Source organism: Nycticebus coucang, chromosome 17, assembly GCF_027406575.1.
Source record: "Nycticebus coucang isolate mNycCou1 chromosome 17, mNycCou1.pri, whole genome shotgun sequence".
NCBI lineage: Eukaryota > Metazoa > Chordata > Mammalia > Primates > Lorisidae > Nycticebus > Nycticebus coucang.
The window spans coordinates 15,764,800-15,790,567 of record NC_069796.1 but is presented as its reverse complement, the minus strand read 5'-3'; the positions used below and the strand labels follow the sequence as shown (position 1 = coordinate 15,790,567).

Here is a 25,768-nt window from a genome sequence, read left to right as displayed (position 1 = left end):
TTTCTCAGGTGGCCAAGCAGAGATACATTTGAAGATGCAAAAATGTAGGAGATCCAATTATATCTTCCCGATAAGAAATTCTGTAAGTGTTCAACAAGTGCTAATCACAGAAAGCCATCAGAGGACTGCAATTTCTAACACAAGCAAAAAGCTAATCTTTTCCTCAAGGGCCACATCCTAAAGACTTGCTGACATAATACCATTTTAGAGACTTGCAAAATAACTTGGCTAAATTTACACACACGAAGGTCGTAATAACAACTTAATCTCACAGTTTGTTGCCAGCCTAGGAAATTTAAAAAGCCTGGAGTTTTCTATTACTCTCAAAGCTGTACATTAGGTCGACATCTGTTATTTCGAATTAGGGTTGGAACGATAGCAGGAATTGATGTGCACATTTTAATGTCAACAAGATGTCTCCTTGTTTTGCTAAAAATTCTTTAGATTATGTAAGTAGTACACAACAGCCCAGCCTTTGCCAAAAAGGGAGACGTTATCTTTGAGACACTTAGTTGGTGTCTAGTTTATGTGGTCATTGTGGAAATCATATACATTAAACACTCCCTAATTTGTGCAACTCTATGGAGTAGATCTTATAATTATCCTCCGTTCACCTGTAAGGTTATGAAAATGATCCACAATTCAGATAGCAGCTTAAAAAGGTAGATCACCTTCTCACCCAAGCTGGTCAAAAGGAAGTATCCAGAAATTTCTTGTGACACATTGTAATGAATCTGTAAGACTAACGATTGGTGGTTCTATACTGCGGGCTCTTTCACATGTTTTATCCAGGTCTTAAAATAATCAACATGTTAAGAAGAGTGGTTTACATGGATGGAGCTGGAACGTATTCTTCTTAGTAAAGTATCTCAGGAATGGAAGAAAAAGTATCCAATGTATGGATACTACTATGAAACTAATTTATGGCTTTCACATGAAAGCTATAACCCAAGAATACGGGGAAGGAGGAAAGGGAGGAGGGAACGGGAGTGGGGAGGAGAGGTGGGCGGAAGGAGGGTGATTGGTGTGATTACACCTGTGGTGCATCTTACAAGGGTATATGTGAAACTTAGTAAATGTAGAATGTAAATGTCTTAACACAATAACTAAGAAAATGCCAGGAAGGCTATGTTAACCAGTGTGATGAAAATGTGTCAAATGGTCTATAAAACCAGTGTATGGTGCCCTGTGATCACATTAATGTACACAGCTATGATTTAATTAAAAAAAAAAAAAAAGAAGAGTGATTGGCTTTTCCTGTTTATAGAACTCATCTTTCAGGAGTCTGTGTTCATAAGTAAATAACTAGACACACAGAGTTGGGGTTTAGACAATTGCTTTCAGGTTTCAGCGCAACTTGCTTATTTTTCTTTCTTAAGGGCAAATGCAGAGGCTTAATTTATGTAAGTTTTCACATAGAACCCTACAAACATGCACCATATGCCTCAGGGTAGCAGAACACATAGTGTCAAGGCCAAGTGGAATCCTATCAAGATGTCCTTCAGAGTTCAGTTCTTCTCATCCTCAGCAATGAGTTTAAATGACCTTATTAGTGAATCCTGCTATATGATTCCTGATTGCTCTACCACACAGTGATTACAGGGTGTTTCATTAAGTACTTTCAGCTATCTATTAAATTTTCTGATAGAGCAAGTGATTTTATTTGTGGGATCGTTTTTCACAATGAAAGAAAATGTCTCTTACATGGGTTGCATTCATTCTGAACCCTCAACCTTCTGTCATCCTGTGGCCCTTGTTGGAAGAGCCACATCCTGAACTATTTAAATCCTAATCATTCTTCAGGATCTGATCAGACGTAGTCTCTGTCACTGACCTCTACCTATCTGCCCACAGCTTTCTTGACTACGCACGTCTTACCTCTCCTCCCTCAGTGTCCAGCATATAATGACACTCAAAACATATTGCTGATAATAGGTTATTTGTAGTCTCTACTATACAGCTTATTACTTAATCATTTGTTGTTTTATACGGTGTGTCTCTAAGTCATAAATGGTAGTGTGGCTTATATAATTGAAGTGCATGTTCGTTAAGGGTAGAAAACAAGTATGATGCTTCTTGTGTTCTATTAAATACCACACCTAACAACAAATATATATATATAATAACCACAACAAATATACATATAAGTAAAATTAGAACTAAGGATATAGTAAGTGCTTTGGTTGAATCCTAAAGCCTGAAAATTTTAGAAATGTGATATGCATTATTCTCATACAAGCAGAAAGAACTAGAGAGTCAGAGACCTCTGTGTAACTGCGAAAGCCACTAAATTTCTGCACCTGTTTCTTCACCTTTAAAATGCAATGCCAATAACTACCCTTCTGATTTGTGCAAATGTTGTTAACCAGAAAGCTCTTAGCAAAAAGGCACTCACCAAGGGCTTTGACATCCAGCACTTATGACGGGCTCAATATTTATTTAACCAAAGCCTGACATCTTTGTTTGAAACACACATCAAAGTGACAAAAATGGAAAAGACAAATCGCATTCGATGTTTGGGAGGAAAGGGCACTTTCAGGAACTGGACTCATAGAAAATCAATACAACCTTTTGGAGAGAAAAATTTGGCAGTCTGAAGTGACAGTAAACACAATCCTCTTTTTCTTAGATCTTTTAATTTTTTAAACTCAACCCTTTCCCCCATAACAAATAGACCCATAGAGTTTTTTTACATCTTCATTTGTTTTTCACTTATTAAACATGATGAAGATAATAATTAGTGATAAAAACATCTCAAAAATAAGACCAAACAGAGAAAAACATCTTAACCTAATAAATAATATTCTGGATGAAGTTAAAATTGTGGGTAGTTGCTGCCTTTTTGTCCTGGGGTGTTTTTACTGGTGTGTATTAGTTCTCTTGTTGAAAATATTGAGACACTGCCACAGTGGTCAAGAGCACCAATGTCAGAGCCAGATTACATATGTTCACATCCCAGCTCTGCCACTTACACCTGTATGGTCTTAACCAGGTGGCTTAACAATCTCCTTTTCTCATCTGCAAAATGGGAGTTATTGTCATGCCAATTTATAAGACTGCAGTGAAGAATAGATGTGTTTGTAGATCCACCACTTACAGCAGTGTTGTGAATTGCTCTGCAATGGTTTCACTATCGTTTTCACTATTTAGTGGGTGATTATTATGTGCTAGGAGCTGAGGATATAGTGGTGAAAATTTTAGGAAGCCTGTATTCTCATAAAAGAGATGATACAGATTGTTGAATAAACCAATAACAAGAACAAATATACATATAATTAAAATTATGATAAATATCCTAGTTTTAAAACGGTGATTGAAATGAGACTAATAAAAGCATACATGAGTAGTTGGGGTCTCATGAAGGATTATCTAAGGATCAGCAGAAAGAAGAAATTTCCAAGCAAAATTAAGACCATAGGAGAAGGCACATTTAATAAACTAAAGACCAGGGTGGCCCAAGACCAGTGAGAGATCGGGAGAGTGTCTCAAGATGAACCTGAAGAGACAGGGAGTGAGCTGGGCAGAACCACGTGGGCCATGGTAAAGATCTGAGATGTCATCTGAATTCTGCTGAAAGTCAGTGAAAAGTTTTAGGCAGGGAAATGACAGGATCACATTTATATATTAATAAAAATCATCTTGTCTACAAAATCATGTACAGTCTAGAATGATTGCATGAGTACAAAAAGATCTATTACCATAAAATCTCCACCTGTAAAGAAGTTGAAACATGCATTGTCTTTTTAGTATGATTACAACACTATAAAATGCAGTTGGTGTATGAATTCATCGTATAGTGTACATTCTTGTATATATTATACATGTGTATGTATGATTATGCAGGTTTGTATTATACATATTAAACTAAGTACTGTCATTTAATTAATTTATGAGTTAATTTCTAGGAATTGTTGCCTCCCATGTTGATTTCAGAATTGATTAAGATGCAGTTGCACAATTACCTGGTGCAAAACACTGTGCATTGTTTATAAAGAAAAGAAAAAACATATACAATCATATAATCACTGATAAACTGGAAATTAGTAAAACAAATTTTGATATACACATATATTGGATTATTAAGCAGCCAAAAATAAACAGTGTAGATCCATAGATACTGAAATGAAATGGTATTAAAATATTGTTAAAGGGTGAAAAAGTAAGTTCCAGGAATGTACAATTAATGTGATAAGATTTTGCAAAAGTAAAAAGTATACATTTGTAAATAAATAAAAATTATAAATGTTTGTTTTTTCAGCTTTGACGTTATTTACATCAAACTGCTAACATTGATTACTTCTTGGATAGTAGGGTTAGGGGAGGGAGGAGTATTTACTCTTTACTTCAGATGTATCTGACTGTTTGAATTCTTCAGAACCAGCATGCATAAATTTGTAATCAAAGCAAGTGATACAGATATAAAAATTAAAAAAATAAAATACAAGCTTCACTTTAAATCTTTTAAAGAAGAATAATTTCTATCATAAGGAAGAACTTGAAGTAAAACAAGCCAGGCGTGAAGTGAAAGAAGATTGATATATGCTATTTATAATTTTTAAAATAATGATGTATAATTAAGATCGTTCCTATTAATTACTGGTGGGTAGAATTAAGAGATCTCTGCCAGCCACTATTGATCAGGTAATATAACCTGATGTTAGACTAACAGATGATCTAGCGGGGTGGGGCAATGAACTGTTTTTTTTTTTGCTTTATTCTACAGTCTACAACAGCTTCCTCTTCCTTTTCTTAGCAATCCTACCTGCTTCAACCTGTCCATTTGAAAATAAATGGACATTGACATACTTTGATCAGAGTGGTTGTAGAAATGGCAAGTCTACACAACGGGGTTGCTAAGTCATGCATCCCTATCTGTCCACAGGCGTCAGAAGAAAATCGTGGAACTTTTTTAACACCTCTTGTAATTACAGGGATTGGCTGATTATGATACAGTACTAACATGTTGTCAACGTAGACATGAGAAGGTAAAGCCGTCTAATTCAGCGTGATTCATTTCTATGACTCAGCTGAATGACAGGTCCCAAAATACCAGTCTCGTCACTCAATAATTTTAACATAGCTCCTAGGAATTTGTACCAACAAAATATTTTGGTATTATTTAAATGAAGCCACCATAGTGTAGACCAGTATCATTAAGAACATTCTCTAAAACACTAATTCTGAGGCTATTTAAGAGGTGCCATGTCTTTTTAAAAGAGGGGTAGGATACTAGTTAAATAAATCTCAAAAATACCGAGTAAAACGAATTTAAGGAAGTTTTTTAGAAAACTGAACTTCTCAGAGCCACTAATACACTAATATGAATTGTGAATTTTCAATTGTGTTGATACTGTAAGTAGTGTTTCCAAATTGCAAATTAATTTTTCTGTGAAACCCTTTCCCTGTTAATATATTAGAGGACTATTATTCTTTTGGAACCACTGACATAGTGCCATAGCCCATCCCAAATTTGGTATTTTATGTTATTCAACAAGTTGTGGTTACTTTCTTGCCTTATTCATTTTTTTTAAAGTTGTACAACTCTCTAAAACAAAACTTTATCCTGCTGTCACTCCCTTTAAAGAATATTTCTCTATCTTCATCATATTAGAAAGTGATGGAATGTACTTTAAGCTAAACTTCAGAAGCAGCCACAATATGCTGGGTTCTCTATTCATTTTCTGACACTCTTTACCCTCATGTTCAGCCATCTTCTGGCAAGAAATATGCACAAATAAAACTTATTCTTGGCAATAGCAAATTTGGGCTGTTACATTTAAATACACAAAAAACCCACCTGGACCTTCAACTTGAAACTGGTTTAGTATTCTCGAATCTCAGTTCATCATTAGCAAATGTCTTAGCTAAGACTTTACTCATTTGTTGAACATAATTCACAATAAAAACACAAGGAAAACATTCTAGAAAACAACTTGGTGACACAGATTCAAAAATCTTAAAAATGTTCCTTTCCATTGATCCACATTTGGTTCTACTTGCAGGAATTGATCACCAAAATATTTGTAAGACTGGTCACAGACACATTACTCATAAATAGCTACAAAATGACATGTTTATAAAACATCTCTAACTATCTATAACTATAAAATAATGCTGTGGAAAACATTTATTAACATGGAGAAACACATCTATCCACATACAGGTGTTTTTAAGAAGCAGAAATAGGGGCGGCGCCTGTGGCTCAGAGGGGTAGGACGCCGGCCCCATATGCTGGAGGTGGCAGGTTCAAACCCAGCCCTGGCCAAAAACTGGAACAAAAAAAAAAAAAAGAAGAAGCAGAAATAGATTCCTAGATATAGACATTTACATACTGGTATAAACTTGTATTTGCATACATGGCTTGGAATGATGCAGAAACTGAAAATGTAGCTGCATTTTCAGTGAAGAACTGGGGGATGAGGTCACAGGGAGGAGACTTTGTCCTCTACCATCCTTTGAATATGTTTGAATAATTTGCGATAAAGAAAATAGGGATGGATACAAAATAAATAGATGATAATAGTAGGTATCTAAATAGATAAAAGAAAGTAAGAAAGGGAGAGAAGGAGAAAGGACGAGAGAGAGGGAGGGAAGGAGAGAAGGACCAAGGGAGAGATGGAGGGAGGGAGGGAGAGGGAAGGAGGTAAGAATTACCAAACAAAATGTAGTTTTCATCCTGTATGTGGCCCCACATAACTAACTCCTAAGCATAATAGCTCTCAGGTACAAGTTTGATCATTTTAATGCATATTCACTACAGTCTACAGTTTTATTCTAAATTTTGCTTAAACTGCCCGTTTCTAAAACACATGCATAAGCTCACCCTTACATGTCAATGAATGTTTTCTCATATTTTTATTGATTTATGCCTTTCTTATTTGAAACTATGGCTCCTGACAGATCAAGGTTCATTATAGACACGCTTCCTGTTGAACTGAACCTCTTATCAACATGAAATACATTGCTATTACTCTTTAAATAATTTTAGCCATGAATTCTATTTTATCTAGTATTAACATGTTACAATGGTTTCTGTCATCATTATTGTTATTAGTATTTGCTTAGAATAACTTTGCTCATCCATATATTTTAACCTTTCTTGAGTCATTTCACTTATATGTCTCTGGACATATAAAAAATAGTACAGTGGGATGTCCATTTTTCCAACCTATGATTCAGCAATTTTTTAAACAGGGCCATGTAAACCACTTACATTTATTTCTTATCCCTTGGACTTGCCCCACTCATCACTTTTGTGTGTATTATACATGTGTTTACTGGGTATTATTGTTCATTCTTCTTTTACCCTTTGATACATGTATGGGGTTGATTATGTTAGTTTAACGTATTTTTATACCATGTTTTCCCTTTAACTAGATGGCAGTTATTCCTCCTGTTTCTGCTACTCCAGTAGTTTTACTAAAAATTTTAACATTTGTATTTAAATATATGTGTAGTTTATGTAGAAGTTATTTTTATTTTTGCAGCTTCACTCTATTAAGTACTTATAACCTCCTATTCTCTCCCAATGTTGAAATCCTGTGAGATTTCAGTTCTTAATTTTACATTTTAAATGATTAATACTCAATTATAAATTATGCTTTATGAAATAACAAATAAAAATATACGAAAAACAGTTATGCTTATTTTTGGCTTAGTGCTGCTTCTCTTTTTCATATCTTCCTTTTAATTTCATTTTTAATATTGCTGAACTACATTCTCTATTAATTATGTCAGGTTTACAAATTATGTGTTTTTAACCACTCTTGTTTAAAAATGCCCCATTTAACCTTTCTACTTGAACAATAGGGTGACGTGGTAGAAGACACTACTCTCTCCCAGCACTCTGAGAAGCTAACTATACATATTCCGAGGTCGCCTCCTGGTTGCGTTACTAATCACATCTCTTCAGACATCCCTATCTGGGTCTGATGCCTATCTGCCTTGATGGTGACTGTCTTCTAAAGTATCATGACTTTTGGTGGTGAGGTCATCATTTGACTGGCCATTTCCTGGTAGCCTGTCTAGGATCACAGCCTGCTTCCAGACAGGGACGAAACTTGAGTCCTGGGCACATCTGACCTCATGGGCTTCACCAGCTGCCCAGAACACTGCACTGTCTGCAGGTCAGCAGCAAACTCCTAGAAGAGGCAAGGGTGCTTTCAGGATGTTGAATCACCTCCAGGATGCCTTTAGGACATCTCCTGGGTCCCACCCCATTGCCTTCAGTTCAGGATCCTCATGGGCCATCCCTCCCTCCTGCATCTGTTTTGGGGTACAGAACCCTTCTTTAACATGATGTCATCCAAACACCAGCTTTCAAGGCCAGGCATGGTGGCTCATGCCTATAATCCTAACACTCGACAGGTCAAGAGCTCAGGAGTTCAAGGCCTGCCTGCTCAAGAGTAGGACCCCATTTCTATTAAAAATAGAAAAACTAGCTGGGTATGGTAGTGCACACCTGTTGTCCCAGCTACTTGGGAGGCTGAGCCAAGAGGATCACTTGAACCAAAGAGCTTGAGGTTGCTGTGAGCTGTGATGCCACAGCACTCTATCCAGGGCAATGCCATGAGACTCTGTCTCCAAAGAAACAATAAACAAAAATAAATACCAGGTTTCAGAGATTCCTCCTAATTTCTGATCTGAAGGCTATCCTTTCTTTTTACATATGTTAAGAAGTACAATAAAATTTTAAATCAGTTATCTGAGCAAGCCACAACTGGGCAGCTCCACACCAGAAATGGTTTGGCAGATGTGCTAAGGGGATGGCAGGGGGAAGCTTTCACAGGACAAACACAGAAACATCACAAAGAAAATATCTGATTGGTTACAGTTAGACAGTTGCCTTATTTGGTCTATTTGAAAAGTCTCTAGGTTTATAATTTTAAGTTTGTTGGCTGTTTTTTTTTCTGGTTAGTTCAGCTTAAGTTCTATTTTTCTTTAATATGAGTATTTACAAAAAATAGCTCAAATTAAATTTTGTTCATGTTTGTAATAAGGAAGGGGCAAGAAAGAGAGCTTGAGAATCTGTTCAGTTCAGCTCACCGTTTGGCCTAATTCCTAGCCTTAATAACATTTTTTTTTAAGTTACACTCATGCATAGCCACGCACACATATGCTCACACACACAATATCCATATTTAACATTAAATCTAAATGAAGTAATTATATTTGCATTACTTACTGTCTCAAATAGTAAAATCACAACCATTTACATGACTTTCTTGGATTTCACACTTCTTAACAATCTTTCTACCTAAGAAATAGTTCCCTGAATTTATTTTTATAAATAAAGGAACTTTTTTGTGCAGTTTTTAGCCAGGGCTGGGTTTGAACCCACCACCTCTGGTATATGGGGCCGACACCATACTCCTTGAGCCACAAGCGCCGCCTTATTAGGAACATTTTTTAGAAACTTGCCTCAATTACGTGACAAGGAGTTGCGGCTTGCTGGTTTTCTGTCCCTTTGCTGCTTTTTACGTGTCGTTGCCTCTGCTCTTCTCTCCCTTCCTTCCCCCTCCTTCAGCCCATCCCCAACCCCACCCCACCCCCTGTACGGCCATAGTGGGATTTTGAGTTCCATATGTTTGAAGGCTCCTTTCTTTTCTCAAAACCCAAACTTTGGAATTTGCATGTAGATCAAATTATATAGACCCTGTGTCAGAGGCCACAACACCATGCCCAGAGCCAGATAGACCAGACGATAAAATTATGGTCAGCTCAATTTACCAGCACGCACACATGGCGACACAGGTGGGCGCACCTCACACCAGCCAGCCTTCCAGGGAACACGTGGAAGGAGCATCCCGGCTGGCTGAGCTCCGAGCAAAGAGGAAGATGCCTATGGCTAGGGCTGAAGCTCTCTAAGATAAATTTGCTTGTGACTGCTAAATTCTACCTCATGTACTCTCCCCCGGAGTATGAGCAAGCAAATACATCAGCAAGTGAAGGGCGATCTAGCAGTTATCAAGAACTGGCGCAGTGGCTCACGCCTGTAATCCTAGCACTCTAGGAGGCCGAGGCAGGGGGATTGCTGGAGCTCACAAGTTCGAGCCTAGCCTGAGCAAAAGTGAGACCCCATCTCTACTAAAAATAGAAAAACTGAGGCAAGAGGATCCCTTGAGCCGGAAAGTTGGAGGTTGCTGTGAGCTATGACGTCATGGCACTCTGCCCAGAGCGACAGCTTGAGACTCTGTCTCCAAAAAAAAAAAAAAAGAAAGAACCCAAACTCTGGTTAAATTCAGATTCTTCTATTTATCAAATGTGTGATCTCAGACAAACACTTAACCTCTCTGTGTCTCAGTTTTTACACCTATAAAATGGGAACAGTAATGTCACCTACTTCCGAGAATTGTTATGAAGAGTTGTTATGAGGTGTGCGAAGTGTGTGGAGGGACCCAAGCATTTGCTAAAATGGCTTTTCCTACCACTAGCATTCCTGCGGTGCCCGCAGGAGAGCAGACCAATCAGTGACTCTGTTTTAGGAAGAAGCGCATCTATCTTGGCATTTTTCTGACTTCCGACTTAGAGAACATGGGAAGGGGCATCTCCACAGAGCAGACCACACACAGTGTGTGGAGGTGACAAGTCACTGTGAGACTTCTGGGCTGCCGCCAGCCACCCCAAAGAGAAGAGTGACTGTGTCTTTTATATCCCTTAGGAAATTCCAGGACAACTCCCTGCAGCTCGGCAAGCTCATCAACCCCCATCTGCTTTGGGAACCAAGTGGCTTGTAAATTCACACCCCAGTCACAACTCAGGGAACCAGGTCCACTGCTGGGACAGCCTGGCCCTGCCTGGCCCCCGTGCGGGATCCCCTGCTACAGTTTCAGGTTCTGAAAACCACAAATGGCCATTGGCCTGTTCAAGCCACACTCAGCATCAGACAGAAAGCGCCTCTTCACAGGTCCTGGGGTTCCAGGCGGGAGAGGACTGGTCACAGAGGGACACACAGCCAGGCTCTGCCGAGGGGTCTCCTTTCAGGACCTTACATCTATCTAAGCAGTATCTGCTGTGTGCAGAACCCACCCAGGGTGGGGAGCGCCCCTTAGAAAGAAGTTAAAAATGGTGCTGCTCTTGGTTATAAAGAAAAGAACAGGACCTGCTCGTGGTTCTTGAGGTGTAGTGTGATACAGAGGGCAGACTGATGAAACGTTCTTCTTTTTAAATTCCTTTTCACATGGACTAGATGAATTACAATCTGAGCAAATATTCCCTCGGCCTTCCGCATCGCCGCCATCATCGGGGTAGCCAGCCTCACAGGCTCCTTTCAGGATATGTTGGCGTCTCTCCTTAGTTCAATAGGCCTATTTACTAAATCTGAGAGATCGACAGTCTACTGCAAAGAAGTGGCTTTGCTTCCTGGGGAATAGATGTGCCTGGTGCACACACGTAGCTCTGCATTCCTTCGGCATCATCACAGACACGATCCTGCCTACACCAGGTGAGACAGTCAAAGCAACTCTAAGGAAAATGCTTTCCACCGGAGTGGACCAACACCAGTCTAGATATGTGAGTGTCCCGGAGTCTAATCATTTGCTTTCTCATTTAATCAATATTCATTGAGATAGCGACACAAGGACCAGTGCTGGATGAATTAGGAGAGGAGAATCCCAGTGCAGCCCCTCTCTTGCCTCAAACTTGCACAGCCAACTCAACAGATGAAAACCCCTGCAATTGACCAAATCTCCATTCTCTTGAAGGTACTTTGGGAACCATAGGACCTACGTGAGGCTGTTTTGGTCCTTGGATCCTTTCACACAAAGAACTGTATCTTATTTCCACATTTCAAAGAAAATAATTCTGTGCAGAGAGGAATTCTGGTCGATATAAATGTCTCCATCTCATTATTGGATTTCCAGGGATGCTTTCATGCCTTTGATATATCAGCATCCCAGGCAGCTTCCAGCCCAGGGCAGGACAGAATGGGAAGAACACAGAAATAAGGCTCAGGGGACATACTGGGGACTGAACTCTCACCTCAGGGAAGGCTTTCTGTTGCAGGCCAGAGGCCAGGAGGACATTTTCTGAAACACAAACAACCACCAAAAAAATTCTCCAAGACTCTGGACAATGAAAAAAACCAAGAACGAGGCTGAGTGCGGTGGCTCACACCTGTAATACCAACAATCTGGGAGGCTGAGGCGGGTAGATTGCTTGAGCTCAGGAGTTCAAGACCAGCCTGAGCAAGAGTAAGACCCCGTCTCTGCTAAAAAGAGAAAAACTACCCAGGCACGGTGGCAGCCACCTGTAGTCCTAGCTACTCAAGAGGCTGAGGCAAGAGGATCACCTGAACCCAGGAGTTGAAGGTTGGAGTGAGCTATGAAGGCTACATAATTTGCTATCTAGTCTGATAATAACCACACATTTTTTAAAGTAAAAAAAAAAAAGTAAAATTATATTTAAAACCATTTAACCCGGTATGTCTAAAAATCATCATTTCAATATATAAGCAATATTAAAAAGTATTAAAATTTTCATTCTGTGGTATTGAACAATGTAATGATTTCAGTCTTAGCCTCTTAGTGAGACCAATCCTTGCCCCCAGGGAGTTTTCAGTCTGTAGAGACGGAGTAGTTGGAAGGCCCAGTGTTGTCTGAAGGCCCTTACCAGACAGATGAGGTAGCACAGCTCAGAGCCGGCAGCCGTCTGAAGGCAGCCCTCAGACCCTTCTCACTAGCTGTGGGACTTCAAGCCCTTTGCTTCACTTGCCTGAGCTTTAGATTCTTCACCTCATAGGTTTGGTTTGAGGGCTGGCCAAAGAATCGATAGAAAAATACTACGTCTAATGACATAAACTATGAAATCTTCACCATTGGTCTAGTTATTAAGGAATTTGGCATAAATCTTTAAGTTCTAGCTCCTCAAAAAGGAAGATTTCTAATTTATTATTGACTGACAAAGCCCTTGGATCAGAGAGAGAGGGAGCTGGCCGGCCAGCTCGTTACTTTGGGAAGGCGGAGATGAGCAATAGTGGTAAATGATGAGCAGCGTAGGGAAACAGGAGTCTCCAGAGACAGAGACCCAGACACGGAATTTACATTGCTTCCTATCTTAAAACACTGAAGAAAGGAAGAATTCAGCATTTAATAAGAGGTAGGGGTACTTCTTGACCTCCACATGGCTGGTCATAGAGACCAGAATGGCCATATTATCCCAGGGTTCATGGCCATGCTTGGTGGGAAAGAAAAGGAGGAAGATGAGCAGGAGAGCAGAGAGACCCAGGTGCCCAGGGTACTTCATAACTCAAACCCTTTCTCCCCAGGAGTAGAGTTGGCCTCATCATCAAATGTCCCCTGTCCCTGTTGGGATTTCCTGGTCATAGTATTTGTTCTCAATATTATGTTTGTGACAAAAAGATGGCAAGGCCACTGATGTAAGCATAAAATCTCTGAGGTTGTCAGACCTTAGTTCAACCTCCCATCTAACCCCATAAGCCCCTTTCTGAGGGAGTCATTTACTCTCCCATGTGGGCATTTGTCCTGGCGAGCTCTTGGGTAACAAGGCAGCCCACAGCTCTGCATGTTAGAGTGACCCCCGGGGGAACCCAAATGCACTTTCGGTCTCAGTTCCACCTCACTCTTAGCCTTAGTTTCCCTCTGACCACGTCTAATCACTCTTCTATAAGACAATCTTCAAATACGTGAAGGCAGCTGGGGCCTATCCCTTCCTTACTTGGGTGTGTGCCAAACTAAACAACTTTGTCTTCTTTAATCCACTTCTTATCAGTCAAGGTTTCCAGACCCTTTCTTTGCCCTTCACTGAGTTTGCTACATTTTTCGACTGTCCTTTTATAATTTGATGTGGGACAGACTCCTCCCCATGCCCGCTGAGCACTGTCCAGGACAGTGGACTCTTGTTGGGGACACTCAGCATGGCAGCCCCATAGCACACCTTCCCAGCTGATCAACCCGCCCTCCCCCTTCTTCTCCCACAGTCAGCACCATCTGTTCTCTCTCCACGAGGTCCTCACGTCCTCTCGTCCTCCCCTAGCCCACCCAAGCCCCACCCCCAGCCTGCCTCCCAACAGGGCCTCCTCATCACGCACTGGGATGGTGGACATGGTCTCCAACTGAACTTGCTTCCGCCAGTCCTCACCTCTGCATCCTTCTTGTACCCTGTTGCGAGGTTGTCTTTCTGATCCACAAATCAGTTCATGTCACACCTTTGTACAGAAACAATCCTGATTCCCTATCGCCTGCAGAATATGTCTCAGCTGAATGGTAGCTCTGAGGCTCTCAGGGATTGAGCTGCCAGCTGTTTTCCCAGCCTCCTTGTCCTCGACATCCTCCCAGCCATGCTGACCCCTACCCATCCTCTACCCCAAATACTTCACTTTTACTCTTTGGCTGGAGAAAGACTTTTGTCACACTTCAAACCCCAGGTAAAACTTCCTTTCTCCAGGATGCCTTGATGATCCCCTCCATGGAAATCCTATAGCATAATAGTTGCGTTTCCTTATTGAACCATTCATTTATAATTCCTCTCTCTCCCTCTCTCTCTCTCTCTCTCATCTCTTTCAACCAGATTCTGTTCCTACACTCAAGGAAGTTTCAACCTAATGAGAGAAACAGACAAGAAAAGAGCAATCAGAGTCACAAATGCTCTCAAAGGGGCTGACTCTGGAAGGCTGAGGTGTGAGAGGAGAGGTTTAACCAAACAGTGTTTGGGCTTAGGAAGCTCCGGCAGAGAACAGGCATTAAAGTTGAGTCCCATCGTGACTGGGGGCTCCCGGCAGAGGGACCTACCTGTTAATCAGCCGCATATAACAAGTGAGATCAAGGCCCATTTAGAGAAGTGAATATGCAGCTTAGTGGCTGCCTCGTACATGAAAGGTGGAATGTGCTGAGGGTATAGCTGAAGAGAGTAGCCAAGTCAGGTCAGGGGGGACTTTGCAGGGTGTGCTTTGGAATGTGGCCCTTATGTGAGGATCGTGGGGAGCCCTTGAAGGGCTGAAGCAGGGGAATGACATGCCGTAACATGACATGCTGAGATTCTGAGCTTAGAAATACCACTGCAGCAACAGTGTGGGGAAGAGCCGAGAGCCAGATCAGGTTGCAAACAGGGAGATACGTTACGGGGCTGGAACCAAACTGCAGATACGGCACTGGATGCAAAGATTGGTTGTCAGACTCAAAAATACTAAGGAAGTAGAAACCTCAAACTTGGCAAACTTGAATGTGAACAGAGGGAACGAAGGATAAATGCTAAGTTTCCGAGGCTCTATTTAGCTCTCACTTCACTTTGTCTCATTTTATAAAAATTGCCCCCAAAGAGGTAGAACTACTCTCAACAAAGCATCAAGTCCCTGATAACAGGCACAAACCCTCAATCAGCTATTGACTCTCCGGGTCACCTTCAGTGGTGTCTTGCTCGAGCGGGTTCTTAATAAGCCTTTGCCAAGTTGGCTAAAATCCTTAACTTCGTAGGCAACGTTAATCTATCATTTCGGAGAAGCCTTGTCTATTTGAAAAGAATACTTCTGTGGGAAGATCCCTTTGAGAAAGGCCTGCAGTTGAGTCATTCCATGATCACCCACACATTTTTTTATCCCACAACTTTTTTTTTTTGAGACAGAGTCTCACAATGTTACCCTTGGTAGCGTGCTGTGGCATCACAGCTCACAGCAACCTCCTGGGCTTAAGCACTTCTCTTGCCTCAGCCTCCCAGCAGCTGGAACTACAGGAGCCCACCACAACGCCTGGCTATTTTTTGTTGCAGTTGTCATTGTTGTTTAGCTGTCCCAGGCCTCCAACCCACCAGCCTCGGTGTACGTGGCTGGCACCTTAACCACTGTGCTATGGGCGCCGAGCCTATCCCACACTATTTAAGGAGTGGTTCCCACATACCAGGCACTGTTTTATTATTATTATTATTATTTTATTTTTTTGCAGTTTTTGGCCACGGCTGGGTTTGAAGCCGTCACCTCCGGCATATGGGGCTGGTGCCCTACTCCTTTGAGCCACAGGCGCTGCCCCCAAGCATTGTTTTAAATATTGGGGATTCAGTGGTAAGTCAGTCCATAAGCTTCCTGCCCTAGCAGAGTTCATTCTACCAAGGGAAGATGAACATTGTTAAGTAAACAAAATAAAAATGTAATTTCAAATAGCTTTAATTACAAAGGGGAAAAATGGAGAAAGAATAAAAAAAAAAAAAAAGCAACCAAGAAGGTAATAATGAAGGTAAAAACTGGATGACAGGAAGGAGGCGAAGATGTGTGGGAAGAGCATTCAGGGCAGAAGGAACAGCCAAGCATGTGTCCAGAACTTCAAAGATCAGGGGAAGAATGGGCCAGGGATGGGTTCAGAAATCTGGGTAGCTCACTTAGGGCCCTGAGAAAGAGTTGGGGATTTCACTGGAGATTGACCTGACTTGATGATGGGTCATGTGAATGGCTTTAGAAGGGAAAACAATTGTCGTAGTCTATACCTCATATTCTTGAAGAAAGTAGAGAGTTGTCCATGCCTTCACCTTTCCTGACTGTTCCACAGGGAGCAGCCAAACCATGATTGTGACCTTCATTCAGTACAATGTCGCCTGGGCTTGGTTCCAGCACCTTTAGCAATATTATTCTGTATTTATCCAGCTATAGGGATGCACACTGCACTTGATCCAACAGCGAAAGCTGAGCCAAAGAACAAAGGTCCTATTGTGTGAGGGGATTTTCCCTCTGTGACCTGCCTCTCCATGGAGCATGAGGACCCGGACGTGGGGTGGACCAGGACACAAGCAACAAAGCCTGTGAGTGGCCAAAGTGCAGAAAGGTGATGAGTCTGAGGTTGAAAGAATGGGGAAATGAAGGCCAAGGAAAAACTTGGGCCTTGAGCCTATTATAGCAAGATAGCATCTTAGCACATACCTGTCATAGTAGCACTTTGGGAGGCTGAGGCAGCAGGATTGCTTAAGGCCAGGAATTGCAGACCAGCCTGGGCAACAAAGTAAGACTCTATCTTTACCAAAAAAAAAAGAATGTATTAATTTGCATTCCCACCAGCAGTGTAGAAGTGTTCCCTTTTCTCCACATCCACGCCAACATCTCTGGTCTTGGGATTTTGTGATATAGGCTAGTCTCATTGGAGTTAGATGATATCTCAAAGTAGTTTTGATTTGCATTTCTCTGATGATTAAAGATGCTGAGCATTTTTGGAAAGAGGTATGGAGAACACTTAGAGATCTAAACATAGATCTGCCATTCAATCCTATAATTCCTCTACTAGGCATATATCCAGAAGACCAAAAATCACATCACAACAAAGATATTTGTACCAGAATGTTTATTGCAGCCCAATTCATAATTGCTAAGTCATGGAAAAAACCCAAGTGCCCATTGATCCACGAATGGATCAATAAACTGTGGTATATGTACACCATGGAATATTATGCGGCCTTAAAGAAAGATGGAGACTTTTACCTCTTTCATGTTTACATGGATAGAGCTGGAACATATTCTTCTTAGTAAAGTATCTCAAGAATGGAAGAAAAAGTATCCAATGTACTCAGCCCCATTATGAAACTAATTTATGGCTTTCACATGAAAGCTATAACCCAGTTACAACCTAAGAATAGGGGGAAGGGGGAAAGGGAGGGGAGGGAGGGGGGAAGATGGGCGGAGGGAGGGTGATTGGTGGGATTACACCTGCGGTGCATCTTACAAGGGTATATGTGAAACTTAGTAAATGTGGAATGTAAATGTCTTAGCACAATAACTAAGAAAATGCCAGGAAAGCTATGTTAACCAGTGTGATGAAAATGTATCAAACGGTCTATGAAACTAGTGTATGGTCCCCCATGATCACATTAATGTACACAGCTATGATTTAATAAAATAAAAAGAAATTATTTTTTAATTATCTGGGTGTGGTAGTGTCTGCAGTAGGAGTCTGAGGCTGCTATGAGCTAAGATTGTGCCACTGCACTCTAGCCTGGAGCCAGGGAGAGATCTAGTCTTTGAGAAAAAAAAAAGTAAAACACACAGCTGTGAAGAATTCATCTTTTCTTGCATTCCACACAGAAACTCCAGGTTCTGTGGACCTGGAAGTCCCAAGAGAACTTATTAGAATAAAAACAAAAAAAGACTTAAAATTGGAACATATATTAATATAAAGAAGGAAAGTATCATTGGCAAATAGACCTCTACTTAATGAGTTTTTAAAATTTTCTCTCGTAAATGTTTCACTCAGTCACTTCCATTCTCCTCATGTCCCAACTCTTTCCCCTAAAAACAACAACAAAAAAATCCTCCATGCTTAGGAGAAGCTTGTTTTCAATTACCTCTAGATTCAGAGACGATTGTTCTTTTTGCTTATTATAAATGTGGTTGAGGACTAACCATAATCTCGGGTCTTGGGCTCTTTCGCCCAGTCACCAGAATTTCATCAATGCCCTCACAGGGAGTGGCGCCCAAGTGCTAGTGATTCACAGATACACCATTGTAACCCTTCGTTGTGGCTTTTCTCAGAGCAGGGAGGGGGAGAGAAACGGCTTTCCTAGGTTCCAACGTGTACAAAACACTGCTGTCAGAATTTTACCCGTAGGAGTAGCCTGAGCATGTCACTCTAATCACAAGGGAACCGTATTGGCTCCTTGTCAAATGTTGAATTGATTTTAAAATTGCTTCGATGACTTATATATTCAGTGCACCGTCTGGGGCCTCTGTTTATCTCTCCATATGAGCCTTGTCGCAGCTTGAGAGCATTTGAAACTTGTCCTGTCGGCCATTTGAAAACACAGGAGTAAGTCACATGGACCACGTGTTTCCAGTCGCCGTTACTGGGGTCTCACATGCAGAGTTCATTCCTGGCCGGCCTCCAAAGCACTGAATGAATAGATCTATTTAAGATGCGATTTCAGTTTTATCTTTACACAGAACGCCTTTGAATTAAACATATACATAAGTTGTGCGTTGTTTTATTTGGGGTTACACGGCACCTACAAGCTTGAAAGAAGAAAGGAAAAAAGGAGACCAAAAACACCTCCCAGCCCACCGGTTCAATCAGCCACGTCTTCCAAGTTCAGTCAGGTGCTCCAATGCAGCAGAACCTCTGACTGTTTGCCCAAATCTCCCACCAAGACAGACAAGAAAACTCTGCCAAGATAAAGTGAAAATTGAGAACTGAAGGAGAAAGATTAGCTTTTTTTTTCACGCAGGAATTGATTAATAAAAGGAAGGAGGAGAAAACTGAAATTAAAACCAGGGGGAACCTGAACCACAGGCCTAAGTGAAGGGCGAAGCTTTCCTGCTATGTGTTAGATTCGGGAGTCTGATAATTAGTTGAAATTAGCAAAATGGAAAGCAAGCTAGGAATGTGATACCCTGAAAAACCAGAGTCCCCACAGTCTCCTTACCCTGCTGTGACTGGCTGATTCTTGCACACTTCTCCCTGGGGGGGATGTAACACAAAATTCCTTATGCTTATGGACACATTTGATGGATTAAACTAAAATCTAAACTGGGATATCCATTACATTGAAAGATGCGTGCTTAATACATGGGGACTTGGTAGAAAATGTTTATGACGTGAGGCAGAGATGAGTCAAGCCAGCTTTTTCAAATTCATCAGGTTAATGCTTTTGTTATCCAAGGTCTACAGAGCTAATGATTTCACTTTCCGATCAGGCTTGGTTCTTGTCTACATTGGAGAGAAGTCAGTTGTTTCAATCCTGACTCCTGAGAATAAAAATACACTTAAAAGTCATCTCCACGGTGTACAGTGGTAACAAACAAGCCTTGGATTAGCCTCCCTCCCCTTCTTTCAGGGTTCAATATCTATTGGAGAAGAGGCAGAAAGAAAACACTATTATAGCTGATCCTGGCCATGTTCTATCAATACCATAATTTGGTTTTCCAAAACACAGGACCTCAATTCTGAATTCAATAGAGAAACGTATATTGAATCTGGTTCATCTAAACAAGGAGACAAGGACAGCTAAGCTTTTCACAGTTCTGAGGTTGCCAGTTCAGATGGAAAAGGGTTAACACCTAAGTTCAAGGGAAAATGTGATCAGCTGGTCCCAGCTAGTCAGCATGTCTTAGAACAGTCGGTTTTTGTTTTTGAGACAGGGTCCTACTGTGTTGTCCCAGATGGAATGCAATGCACAGCTCATGGTAGCCTTGAACTCCCAGGCTCAAGCAATCCTCCCTCCTCAGCCTCCCAAGAAGCTGGAATACAGGCACATGCTACCAGGCCATCTAATTTTTATTTATTTATTTTTCTTTGTAGGGACAGGGTCTCACCATGCTGAGCAAGTTGGTCTTGAAGCCCTGGCCTTAAGTGATCCTCCGGCTTGGCCTCCCAAAGCAGTGGGATTACAGGCAGGAACAACAGCACCCAGCCATAATGGTTGTAAGGCTGAGGATCAGGGATAGGTTTCCAGTGAACTAATGAGACTGAAGTCTCAGGGACCCTCACTTTGCAGACACAGATAAGCTCTAAGTAGGTATGTGTTGTTATAACACAAGTAAAGTGTTTTTATTGCTCTGGTTAGAGGCGGTCGTCTCATTCCACTCTGACATGACTTTTGTCACACTTTGCTCACACTGGGAGCACCCAGAGTGGCCACATGAGTTCTCAATATCGGCTAAGGGGAAGTTGAGCTGGGGACCCCTCGGCTCAGGGTCAGTCTGATGCACAGTGTACTCATGTATCTGCAGTGACTCGGGCACTGCTAGTCATCCCAGAACAACGAGGACTGCAGTCCAGTCCTACCATTCACCCAGTGCTGCAATATGAGAGGACGAGGCCCAGAGTAATACTATGACATGGCATTTGTCCCACGGTGCCCAGTACCAAAAGCTTGTGGTTAGTAAAAGACAAAAGTAATGTTTAAATGCATGGAGCTGGAAGACATCTTGGCTTTTCTTCGGGATCTACGGTTTGTGGTATTTGACAGACTTTTCAAATTTCTTGTGATTTCTTGTTCTAAATGAATGTGTATCTTCATACCTTATTTATGTTTGTAATTGTGTATTATTTTTCCTGAAGAGGTCCAAACGCCTGGATGTATCCTTGCTAATGATGCAAGTTGCTGTCCAGGAAGTCAACCAGATAGCATCAGAGACTACAGGTAAAAGGCTGGATGGTAAACCTGCTGGAACTGGGACTCCAGAGGCTGAGAGAGAGAGATGAGATCAACATTGCTAGAGATTCCGATGGAGCCTCCAGATAGCTCTACGCTGACCATTGCTGCCTGGTCAGTCCCTAGGCGGATTCTGAGCAAAACCTTTCACTGTAAGTACATGAGGACAGAGTCCCTTTAAAAGACAGCTGAATTCCTGCTAGAGTTGAAAATCATGCCCTAAGTATTTTCCCGCCACTGCTCTCCTCTTCCAAGGGCCACTTCCTTGAAGAAACTGTGATAATCTCTCAGATACACCTGGTTAGACGCTTCACTTCACATCACATATGAGGTATAAAATCCAGGAGCCCCTTCCTGTCATCTCAAATCCCCCTTTGTGCTCCCCTAAGATGCCAATCTCCTGGCACCTTCAAAGACAGACAAAGGAAAGAAAAGCCACCCTCAATCTGATCTACTTCATCACTAGAACACATTCCTTCTGTTCCTTGAGGTTCTTGGATATGCTCTTGCATAAACATAAGGCTTTTATAGTGTCCAAATTAGTTAGAATTTAGTATTTCTCATACTCCCTACTTCTTTCACTGTCTAAACATCATACTCCAAAGGATGTTAATTAATAAAAGAAAGTGGCTAATAGAATGAGGTGTGGTGTCAGGAACTATCTTAACATACACATTCTCCTGCTTTACAAAGTGTCATTGAGACACCAGAGTTCCAAGGAGCTTAAATCTATCAAATGAGTTAAAGTAGAGTACTTTAGGTCCAGGTGTGGTGGCTCACACCTGTAATCCTAGCAGTCTGGAGGCTGAGGCGGGTGGATTGCCTGAGCTCACAGGTTTGAGACCAGCCCAAGCAAGTACAAGACCCCGTCTCTAAAAAATAGCCGGGCATTGTGTCAGGTGCCTGTAGTCCCAGCTACTCAGGAGGCTGAGACAAGAGAATCACTTGAGCCCAAGGGTTTGAGGTTGCTGTGAGCTATGACACCATGGTACTCTATTGAGTACGACAAAATGAGACTCTGCTTCAAAAATAAATAAACGAATAAAATAAAATAAAGGAAGGTACTTTCAGTAAGGCAGGCTATTTGCATATTTGGGCTTGCACAAAATTACAGCAAACTAAAGACAATTCAAAAGAAAAATCTAATAACTTTGAAAGAGTAAAGAGATGAGGTAAATCTAAATCCCATGTGCTAAAACGGACAAAAAAGTTTCTGGGTATATAAAGCTACTTTTAAACATACATACATCCTATAGCTACTTCCTACCACTGCTGCTACAGGGATGAGTCATAAATCCATATTCTCTGAGACTCATTGTCAGCCCTTAGTCAAATCTAATCCTGAATTCAAAACCATCAGACTACAAGTCTTATAAAAATAGTTTCGTTATTCCAAAGGTCCAGAAGACAAGAGTAAACATAAACACCATGGAACACCCTGTTCTTAATCTGTCCTTTACCAACACAACATAAGCAGGGAAATTTTACAAGAAAGTTGCCCAAACCATAAACAGCATCCTGAGGTAGCCAGTCTTCAAGACTGCCGCCGCTGATCCTGGCAGCCACGCCCTGTGGAGGCTCCTCCCACTTCACATCAGATTTGGGCTACAGGCCCAATAGCAGGTGGCATAAGTGATGATATGTAACCATTGAGATTAGATTGTAAAACACTGAGAATCCTGCCTTGGCACTCTCTTGCTTGTTTGCCCCATGTCTGACACTCTCTCTCATTTGCCCTGGGGGGAAGCAAGCTGTCATATTGTGAGCAGCTGTATGGAGAGATACATGTGTTTGAAAAACCGAAACTGAAGCCTCCAGCCCAACAGCCATTGGAGGAACTGAAACCAACACCCACTTAAGTGGGTTTGGAAGTAGCAAAAGAGATTTGACCAGTACGCCCCCACAAAACCAATTCCAGATTCCAGTAACCTATTGCGTGTGGGGCATATCTCTATGACCTCACAGGGATGAGAGGAGCTTTATGCGTGCCTGAAACAGAGAAGGTCTGAAGAAATAATCACCTCCCTTGTTCAACCAAGACACAAACAGGGGCGCTTAGAAGCCATGAGAAGGGGGCAGAGTACAAACAAAACTACCAGTGGTTTTGTTCTGTTCCAGCTTCTGTATCTCCTTAATCCCGGAGGAAACCACAAACTCAAGCCCCTCATGTTAGAGGCACGTCTAAATCACATGAACTGAATTCCTGCAGCAGAATGATTTGAGTGTGACTTTGCATTTGCTGGGCATTTACAGAATGTTTTTGATAAGCCAATTAGTGCTTTTTCCGAAACTGTTAACTTATGCAATATATCAAGTAAGAAAAAGCTTTTTTTAACCTGCCAAGGGAATAGAATATGAAACATTCAATTCTGGAAGTTCCTAAGGCAGAGGTCAATAGCTGCTAATTCACCGATATTTGTGCTGCTGATTCTATAGACAAAAAGTCAATCCTTCAAATCCAAAACTTTGAAGAGAAGCAGAATAGATTTCCAAGTGACTGCATATTTTATGATGACCTTTTCTTTTTCTATATTTCTTCCTCCTTCCCAGGCAAGACTCTCTCATTTGGGACTTTCCTGCTACCCTTTTCTGGAGAAAAGAGACTGCCTAGTTCATTTCTGAATCCCTCACACAGCCATTACAATGAAGTGTGCACACCACATTATTACAATGTAGGTGTACGCCAGACACACCACATAGCTGGATTTTAACTAATCCCTTTCTTTCCAGGCAAAAATTTAATGAGATCCTATGAAAGGGAACAATAGATAGTAAAATAAAATATGCCTAACACTTAAGAACACTAGAGAAATAGTGCATAGGTACATTGCAATCTTGCTTGATTCAAAGATGAAATATATTCAGTAAACCCAAGCAGAACAATAGCTGATGTATAACTCAGTAAGATTTAGATCTGAAACAACATATAGATTCTTTCATACTACTTATCCGCCAGAACAAAGTAGGGATTTTACTGATTCCATGTAAGTTACACATCTTTGTACATTTTAAACAAAGAAAAAGAAAAGTAAAACAAATAAAACATACTTTTGTACATAACGATGGATAACAGTGAGTAATTCTCCCCTATTATGATGCTCCTGAAAATGTCCTTCCATGAAGAATTAATTGCTACCCAAGAATCCTGGAATTTATCTCATAAAAAACACACAGAAATTCACTCAGTCTTCCAGGAGCTGGTATGTCATAAACCTCTCATTCCAGGCAATCAGGAAATAGAATTTTATTTACCAAGTTAAAATAGGAACTATAATAAATAATTACTTCCAGAAATCTAAAAATAATTTTTACTCCTCACTACTATAAAAATAATACAGGGAAATGTTGGAGCTCTATTTTCCAGCACTTCCTGGCTATGCAAATGTCAAAGTGTTACTTGGCAACAGTTGGACAAACAACAGAGTTTTGTGTCTAGCAAGACAAAGCAACTGGCAGTCCCTGGGATGTCTTCAGCAGAGGGTGGGGGAATATTGGCAACCCCTTTATGAACAAGATTATTATCTGTATTGTATCCTACCCCAGCCCTTTCATTTTTATGCTTTCCCCACAAGTTACTGGTTAATTTCCCATTAGACTAAGAGAAAACATGCTCAAGAATTGAATAAGCATCTGGTCACAATACAAAACAACTGTGTCAGTGAATCAGCACCTTTCTAAAATTAAGTTTGACCAATGAAGCAAGCAGTCTAGAAGAAGTTTTGTGCTCAACAACATCTGTCACTAACTGAGATATTTCCAATTGCTCTGAAGTTCCTATCTGCTAAATAGTTCCCACGTTACTAATAAGTTCAATCGGACTTTGCTAAAATAAAACTCTTCTGTGGAATCAGACACAAAGTACATATTGCCCAATAGAATGAGCTGCTTGGGCTTGAACCTCACTGTACCGTGCACCAGCTACATGTCCCCAGGCAAATAACTTAATCGAGTTTCAGCAGTGGTACCAAGGAGATAATAGAATCTATTTCATCAGGTGGCTCTGAGAATTAAAAGAGGTAATGAGCATTTAATACACTTGGCACAGTGCCTGGCACAAAGTAAGTGCTCAGTAAGTTTCAGTCTTTACTATTCGAGTTGGTTGTTTTTTGTTTTTTCCATTTTATTTCTGTTGTTAATACACGTATTCTTCCTATTGAAAAACTATGAGGTCTGATTTGTTAAAATGAATGCCCATTGGCAGAGTCACCTGGAAAACAATGTAAATTGTTCATGCATAAAAGGTTACATTATTCAAAAGCACATTTATCAAACCAATACACATGTAGAAGCCCATACATGCAAGTACAGAGGAGCCAGGGTCTGGGCTCAGCTTTGAATAATCAGTCATATGTACTCCCTTGTCCCATTTCAGTCACCCAGCTGTTTCTTCCGGTATACTCTATGTAATGATTATTTCACACCTGCTGTTAAAACATACTCCAATCTCTTCTTATATTCAGACTCTTATACTCTGGAAAGTAATTCTCAACTTCCCCAGTGATAGAATTTACATGAACTCCAAAAAGCAAAGCCACTGTCAACCAGGAGGATTCTAAAATTTATTTACATCCTTATTCAAATTAAGATACGAAGACATCTAGATAGCCATTGTGGCAGGCACCTGTAGTCCCAGCTACTCTGGAGGCTGAGCCAAGGGGATTGCTTGACCCCAAGAGTTTGAGGTTGCTGTAAG

General features: G+C 41.0%; 1 long non-coding RNA gene across 1 annotated transcript in view; it reads right to left on the bottom strand.

The window, feature by feature from the left end:
• The window catches only part of LOC128568729 (uncharacterized), a 154,847-nt gene that overhangs the window by 37,095 nt on the left and 91,984 nt on the right, over nt 1-25,768 (bottom strand). The window lies entirely within an intron of this gene.